Source organism: Quercus suber, unplaced genomic scaffold (genome assembly GCF_002906115.3).
Source record: "Quercus suber isolate HL8 unplaced genomic scaffold, Cork oak 2.0 scaffold_15, whole genome shotgun sequence".
Taxonomy (NCBI): Eukaryota; Viridiplantae; Streptophyta; class Magnoliopsida; order Fagales; family Fagaceae; genus Quercus; species Quercus suber.
Genome location: NW_027069480.1, coordinates 435,605 through 441,224, shown reverse-complemented (window position 1 = coordinate 441,224; position 5,620 = coordinate 435,605). Strand labels below are relative to the sequence as shown.

Here is a 5,620-nt window from a genome sequence, read left to right as displayed (position 1 = left end):
AGATAAGGCAATTAAGTTCAGTAAAGATATTGGTCCCTGCCCCAACCTCTTTGCGACAATGTCTTTTCACATTTGCTTTACAATATGAAATAAAAACGACGAGTTAGAACTTAGAACAGAGCAACAAAGCGCATCTTGAATTGTCAATGGTTTTTGTTTTAGCAAATTCTTGAGAGTTGAGAGTTGAGACACACACAATGAAATTTTGCCACCATTTAACGCATTCCCATGCCAATGAAACTTTGCCACAAGCCTTAGATGCACCCATCCTATATTGGATTGAGATCGGGTGCAATACCTAGGATATTGCACCTTATACAATTACTATCAATGGTTGAGATTGATAGTTGTAAAAAGCAACTTACAATTTTAACCATTGATTAAAAAAGAATAAAAAAAAGTTAAAAGTTAAAGTGAAAAAAGTAAAAAGTAAAAAATTTTTGTAAAGGAGATAGATGAATTGCACCCGCTGGTAACTCAGACCCCAAATGAAAATGAGTTAGGTGGTATACAGTTGTTTATAGTTTTTGTCAACAAATAAGTCAGTAACGGTGGAGTACAAGGCTAATCTTACAACAATATTATATAGATTGAAGATAGGTTTTCAATATCATAGTTGATTATAAATATAAAAAAAGACTCTCATTTGATTGTAGTCATATTTTCTTATTTCAAAGATTGTAAGAATATAATAAACAAGTTGCAATTTAAATTCTCAATATTAGAAATTGATTCGCCTAGTCCGGTCCCAACTTATAAGAGTTTACAAACTAAAGCCTCAAATCCTTGAATATATAAGATGCCATTATAGTTGAACTAAGCTGATCAAAATGACCCATTTAGGCCATTGTAATGGATTAACAGCAATTTACTTTACACAAACTAAAGGCTAAAGGTGTGAGCACATAGGATAGGAAGGCTTTCATAAGGAGTCGACATGCATTACTATCATAGTCCATCGATTTGAACCTAACTATTTGTCACGTTCTTTCGGGACAAAAGGGGCTTCTGTCCTTTTCAGGAAAATTAAATAGGAAAATGCCCTCATTCCCAAACTAAATAGGGAAATTCCCCTCTTTTAAAATTCGATTTTTGAAAAATCGAGATAGGCCCTATAGTGACGTTTTTAAGGAGTCTATAGTGACGTTTTAAAGGTCCTTAAAATGTCACTATAGGCTTCTTAAAATGCCACTATAGAGCTTTAGAAGGTTTTTTTTTTTTTTTTTTTTTTTAACTCGATTTATCAAAAATCGAGATTTTAAAAGAGGGGAATTTCCCTATTTAGTTTGGAAGGGGCATTTTCCTATTTAATTTCTCTGAAAAGGACAGAAGCCCCTTTGTGCTGTTCTTCCTTGATTATTCATTTTGTGATGTTTAGGGCCTCTTTGGTTAGATGAAAAAAAACACTATTTTTTTTATTTTCAGTTTATTGGTCCTAATAAATAAATGATTTAGTTTTAACATTTGTATTCATTTTTCATTTTCAGTATTTTAAAAGTTATGATTTGAATACAAATAGTTTGAAAGCATTATGTGTCGATGGAGTCCTTTCTTCCCTCACAAAGGGATGTGGGTCTCATTTGGGACCATAAGTAGAGCCACACCTCTCATTTGTATTCATTTCTCATTTTCAGTATTTTAAAAATTAAATATGAATACAAAAGTTTGAAAACACAATTATATACATGTTGATGGAGACTTCTCCACAAGGGATGTGGGTCTCATTTGGGACCCATAAGTGGAGCCCACACCTCTTATTAGAGGATTAGCAAGCTGCGTATTAGTGTATTGTTTGCATCGTATCATAAAACTGTATATATAAAATAATGCATAGACATGTACATGTAGCGTGGGTTTGGATACCATGTTTCCAAACCCATGTCCATTTTTTTTTTTTTTTTTTTTTTTTTTTTTAGCGCATGAACAGCAGCATCACATGGATGTACTGTGCAGGAGACAATTATCACTATAGCATCACTGTTCATGCATTTAAAAATATTAAAAATGGGTCACACGGTACTATTTACACATTTTAAAATTATTTTGCTACAGTGTTTTCAATTTTCAGTTTCAGCTGTATCTAAACGGACCCGTAGCAAATTATCTATGTACTATCTGATATGTATCTATATCATATAATAATAACTATGATTGCAAAAAGCAATTATTGTATACGATAACTAAGGGGGTGTTTGGTGAGTGTTTTTAAATAAAAATTTTCAGTTTTTAAACAATATTTCATGTATTTTCACACACTTTTTCACCCACACGTATTTTCACAAAAGTTTTTAAACAACAATTTTCAATTTTTAAACACATTTACCAAACGGGCCCTAAGATTCTTGGACCCAAAAAATCCAAATAACTTCAATGGCAGGAGAAGCAAGAGCAATTAATTTGATCGAATAATAACAACTTAATTGTAGCATTACTAAAAACTAGACATGGCAAAACGGGCGGGTCGGGTCGGGCTGGCGGGTCAAACGGGTCACGGGTCAAAACGAGTCATTTTTAAACGGGTCTATCAGGTTGCAGGTCGGGTCGGGTTGACCCGTATTTTTCAAAGTTTTTTTTTTTTCAATTACAAAAACAAATCAATGACAACATGTTTAGAGAGAATGAATAAAATCAGTTGAGCAAATGAATTGCACTTAATGCCACTTGTTAATATCCTTCTAATGCTAACAGTTTTGACTTTTGAGCATGACAAAAATTATTTATAGTCATAAATTCATAATGGAAAAAGTTTCAATGTTAATAGTTCACTGTCAAAATGCATATAATTACAAGTTTACAACTTCAAAAAGAGATAGATCTTAAAACAAACAAAACAAGTAAACCGGTAAAGTAGCAAGTTATTGGTCTTCTTAAGTGCACATGTTCTTGTTGCATTTAAAATAATAGTAAAGTCAGATTACTTAGAAAGATAAACTAAACAAAAAAAGATTTAAAAATAAACATAACATATTAAGTAAAGAAAAATAAGTAAATATTTTATAAAAATTATACCTCAATCTCAATCTACTCAACGTTGGTAGTAAATTCACCCCTACAAATATTCATATTTCCAAATTGTAACTCAAGTTGAAATTGAGAAAGTGTGAAAAGAAAAGAAGGGCAGAGGGCTGACTCGGCTGAGGGAGCTTTACCGCTTTGGCCCTTGACCCTTGTGGTCCGTGGATGTGGTTGTTGTGTTGTGTTGTCACGTTTTTGCTTCACTCTTTCGTGTGACTCACAATTTTGGCTTTGGACTCTAGTCAATTGAATTAGATTTTTTTTCCTTTTTTTTAATGGTTGTGTTGTCTAATAGTCTAAGTCTTCTCATGTCAATTGTCATGTCTCTGTGCTCTATGGAGCTAAGCTGGAGCTTTTAGCTTTATTGGTTTTGTCTTTTGTGATTCGTGAAGCACCAAAATCAAATAGGCAAATTGCAATTTGCATATAAAAAGAAAAAAGTTATTATTTTGTCTTTTTGTAATTAATAATTTATTGACTATTAACTATTGCCTATTGGTTTGGTTATGTTTTCTTGGTGCTTTGTGCTTTGTGCACTTAGTATCATGACATAGTTTAAAAAAAAAATTGTGAATTTTTTTTACAGGTCGGGTCATGGGTTATCCAGGTCGGGTCGGGTTGACTCACAAAAAAATCGGGTCAGGTTACGGGTCAACCCTTTTTTACTTCGGATCAAAAAAATCGAGTTCGAGTCAGGTATTTTTCGGGTCAGGTCTGATTGGGTCAGAAAATTCTGACCCGTTTTGCCATGTCTACTAAAAATATTAGTATAACATAGAAAAAAAAAAACAAACAAACAACAAACAAGAAATATAATTTTAAAAAAAGTATTCTCCAAACATGTGATGCAGTAGCAATATAAACTACTTGGCTTTAGCAACAACCACAGGAATGGCAACAAGTGCAGCAGCCTTCTGCAATGTAAGTCCAAATTTGTCTTTTATGTCAATATCTTCTGGTGCCATTCGGTCAGGAAGCTTCCAATTAAAGTGGTGAATGAGAGAAGCTAGGAACAAGCTCAGCATTCTTACAGCAAGATCTAAACCTGGGCAAATCCGCCTCCCAGAACCAAATGGCATAAAAGAGAGGTTTGTGCCTCTGAAATCCACTTTAGAGTCGATGAACCTTTCTGATTTAAATTGTGTTGGCTTGTCCCAGTACATGGGATCTGTGCTATCGCCATGCATTTACAATCACTTGGGTGTGTTTAGGAATGGTGTATCCACAAACTTCCACATCAATACGGGAACGAGGAAGAAGAAGAGGTGTTATTGGATGAAGCCGCATTGTTTCTTTAAGCACAGCTTGAAGATAGGGAAGTCGTGGGATGTCTTTTTCTTGTATGCTTTCTCCTATTCCAATTGTTTCAGTAAGTTCTTGTTTTGCCTTGGCCATTATGTCAGGATTGCGAAGAAGCTCAGTCATTGCCCATTCAATTGTAGCGCTAGTTGTATCAGTTCCTCCAATGAAAAAGTCCTGAAAATTTATGAAGATGTAATTAGCCAAAGATTCAATAGAGGTCTTATAAGAAATTATGGAGTTCTTTTATATTTATATATATATATATATATATATTCAATAATTAGGAGTGAGGAGATTTAAATTACAGATAAATCTGTTAATGTATCAACTAGTTAAGTTACATGATTTTGACAAGTTTTGATATTACTTAAGCTAATTAGGTTTGCAAAACCATAGTCTTATTTTTACATCTAATATATCAGTTCTTCTAAAACCGCAACATTTTACTCAAATTTTGCTATATCTTGATATGTGCGATACTGATTAGTAAATCATCATTTTTTCATATGAACAAACTATTTTTTCTCCTTGACTTACACCCACACGCACACATTATCTTTGTATATTTCCAATACTTACAAAGTTTCAAGACAATAAAAAATCTATAACTAGATCATCAATTAAATATTTAACTTAGTAAATAAAGTCGGATTGTCGTGAAATTTGATATGTGTGTTAAGAATATAGATAAAATGTAATCTAATGATGAGATTTTCAAATTATTTACTCCATAAAAAGTTATTAGGTGGTGTAATATTTCTTAAAAGTATACCAAGTATAACTTAAACTCATCTTATTATATATGAACTGGGTTCAAATTATACTTAGTATAACTCAAAACAATATTACACCAATTAATAATTTATTATTAATTTTATATTTTGAAAATCTAAATGTTAAATTACAAATTCTATATGTTTTTTAACATGCATGCCAATTGGATGTAATTGACCAATCCATCCATAAACTCATTTTTTATGATTTATTTTAATATACAAAAATTTGAATTTAAGCAATTGATTGATGATATAGTTATTGATCTTTGATTATCTTTAAATTTAATAAGTATAGAGAATATACGAAAATAATGTAATTCGACAGTAAGTTTATTAAAATTCACATATAATTAAAAAATATTAAATGGTATAGCATCACTTAAAGTTATTTTAGGTATAATTTGAATTCAACTCATATATATATATATATATATATAGAGAGAGAGAGAGAGAGAGAGAGAGAGAGAGAGAGAGAGAGAGAGAGAGAGAGAGAGAGAGAGAGAGAGAGAGAGAGCGCCCAAGAAAAC

At 32.0% G+C, this 5,620-nt stretch overlaps 1 pseudogene; it reads right to left on the bottom strand.

Moving 5' to 3' along the window:
* Positions 1-3,878: 3,878 nt before the first annotated feature.
* Positions 3,879-5,620, bottom strand: part of LOC112029798 (geraniol 8-hydroxylase-like) — a 2,469-nt pseudogene continuing 727 nt past the window's right edge.